This window comes from Colobus angolensis, unplaced genomic scaffold (genome assembly GCF_000951035.1).
Source record: "Colobus angolensis palliatus isolate OR3802 unplaced genomic scaffold, Cang.pa_1.0 Scaffold55, whole genome shotgun sequence".
Taxonomy (NCBI): Eukaryota; Metazoa; Chordata; class Mammalia; order Primates; family Cercopithecidae; genus Colobus; species Colobus angolensis.
Window position 1 is genome coordinate 7,960,227 of NW_012119043.1, and position 3,032 is coordinate 7,963,258.

Here is a 3,032-nt window from a genome sequence, read left to right on the forward strand (position 1 = left end):
TTATTGGTGAATAAGAAAAATAAGTTTATTCTTTCTTCCAGATGGTAAACTGGAAAGGAAGCATGTTAGTGGGTAAAGTGAGTCATGGGCCGTGGGAGGCTCAGATGGAACAGGGCTCTGGGGTGCTTCTCTCTCTGTTTTCACTTGGGACCCCTTTCTAGTTTACCTACCAGGCCTCAAAAGACAAAGCCCCCTAATCTGTTTAGGCAGGAACAGATACAGTTCCTTTGTTTGGGTGGATAGGTAGGGGAGGGAAGGAGGAAGTTTGCGGAAACTGAAAGAGAACTTTTTTGGGGGGAGAGGGAGAACTCTCTTACTTAATTACAAAACCAAAATATCATTTGCAATGCCTTCCTTCTCCTACTAGTCTTAAGAAATTGATATGTAATTCACATACCACAAAATGCAGCACTTTAAAGTGTGCCATTCTCTCGTGGTTTTTGTTTGTTTGTTTTTGAGATGGAGTCTCACTCTGTCACCCAGACTGGAGTGCAATGGCGCGATCTCGGCTCACTGCAACCTGCGTCTCCTGGATTCAAGCCATTCTTCCGCCTCAGGCTCCTGAGTAGCTGGGGTTACAGGCACCCGCCATCATGCCTGGCTAAGTTTTGTATTTTTTGTAGAGATGAGGTTTTACCATGTTGGGCAGGTTGGTCTTGAACCCCTGACCTCAGGTGATCTGCCTGCCTCGGCCTCCCAAAGTGCTGGAATTAGAGGCGTGAATCACTGTGCCTGGCCTTTCCCTGGTGTTTAGTGTATTCACACAGTGGTACAACCATCACCAGTAGCTATTTCGAGAACACTTCATCACCCTAAAAGAAATGCCATACCCTTTAGCAGTCAACCCCACAATCCTCCCATCCCCCTCAGCTCTTGTAATCACAAATGTACTTTCTGTCTATATGGGTTTGTCTGTTTTGGACTTTTCGTTCCAATGTAATCGTGCAATATGTAGCATTTCATGTCTGGCTTCTGGGACTCGGCATGGTGGGTTTTTAAAATTTTTGTTGTTGTTTTGAGACAGTCTTGCTCAGTCACCCAGGCTGGAGGGCATTGGCACTATTTTGGCTCACTGCAACCTCTGCCACCCTGGTTCAAGCGATTCTTCTGCCTCAGCCTGCCCAGTAGCTAGGATTACAAGCACCTGCCACCATGCCCAGCTAATATTTGTATTTTTAGTAGAAATGGGGTTTCACCATGTTGGCCAGGCTGGTGTTGAACTCCTGGCCTCAAGTGATCCACCTGACTCAGCCTTCCAAAGTGCTGGGATGACAGGCGTGAGCCACCACGCCTGGCTCAGCCTGGTGTTTTCAGTATCCATACATGTTATGGCCTGTATCAGTACTTCATCCCTTTTTATGACTGACTCCTTTTAATGACATAATATTCCATCATATGGATAGACCACATTTGGTTTCTCCACTCATTGATGGATATCCGGGCTTTTGGTTGTTTTTCCTAATTTTTGGCAAAAGGGACTTGTTGACACCTAATGGAACTGCAGGAGTCCCAAAGCTGGGCCTTGGTTTTGGGGAAGACTTAACCCAGAAGTTAGGGAAAGGATAGCACAGTATTTGATGTTCCTCATGAAAAACGTCATTTTCTGCGGTGATAGTTGTTGTTATTGATAGAGATGAGGTCTCACTGTGTTGTCCAGTATGGTCTCAAACTCCTGAGCGCAAGTGATCTGCCCTCCTCAGACTCCCAAAGTGCTGGGATTGCAGGAGTGAGCCGCTGCACCAACGCCATTTTCTGAGTTTTAAATTGTTCCATCAAAAAAGTAGGAAGCCCTCATGTTACCTGTTTATCTGATGTTAACAGAGCTTTTGTATAATTAATGTTTACATAGATATCTTTTTTAATCCTGTTTTCATCTTATCTGTGTTTTTGTATGTAAAGTGTGCCCCTTCTACACGTTATACGGGTGGGTCATGTTTTTGTTTGTGTTTTTTTAAATTTAGTCTCACTAGCTCACTTTCACTTGGAGTGTTTAGTTCACTTCCGTTCAATGGAATTTGTAATGTATGCTATTTGTGGGTTTTTTTTTTTTTTTTGGACAGAGTCATGCTCTGTCACCCAGGCTAGAGTGTGCGTTGGCATGATCTTGGCTCACTGCAACTTCCACACCCCTCCCCGGGTCCCAGGTTCAAGCGATCCTCCCACCTTAGCCTCCGACTCGCTGGGATTGCATGTGTGCGGCACCGCATCTGGCTAATTTTTAGAAAATATTTTTGGTAGGGAGCCAGTGCGCCCGGCCTATTTCTCTCATCTTTGTTTCTTGTTCCTCCTTTCCTGACTTCTTTTGGATTAATGGAGGGATTCTTCACATTTCCTTTCATCTCTGTTGACTTTTGGCTACATCTTTTTTGCTCTATGTTTTTAGTTGTATATATTTTCTGTAGCAATTGTTCTAGGGATTACAACAGACACCCTAACTTTTCACAGTGCCCCTGCGGTGCTTGTGACACCATTTGGGCAATAAGACAGTCAAAAGGAATGAAGCACAGACATGGGCCACACACGGCTGAGCCTCAAACTTGATGGCAGGTCCAAGCAGCCAATCACAAAGGCCCACATATTGTATGATTCCATTTATATGAAATGTGCAGAACGGGAAAATCCAGAGAGACAGGGAGCAGATTACTGCTCATCCAGTGCTGGGGAGGAAGGAAGAATTGGGAGGGATGATGACTAAGGATAACAGGATTCCTTGCTGGGGAAATGAAAATGTTCTAAAATCACTTGAATTGTGGTGATGGATGCCCCGTTCTGTAAGTATACAAAGAGCCACTTATTTTTATCTATCTATCTATCTATCTATCTATCTATCTATCTATCTATCTATCTATCTATCTATCTATCTACCTACCTACCTACCTACCTACCTACCTACCTACCTACCTACCTACCTACCTACCTATGTATCTATCTGTCTATCTAGGAGACAGTCTCATTCTGTTGCCCAGGCTGGAGTGCAGTGGCACGATCTTGGCTCACTGTAACCTCTGCCTCCTGGGTTCAAGAGATTCTCC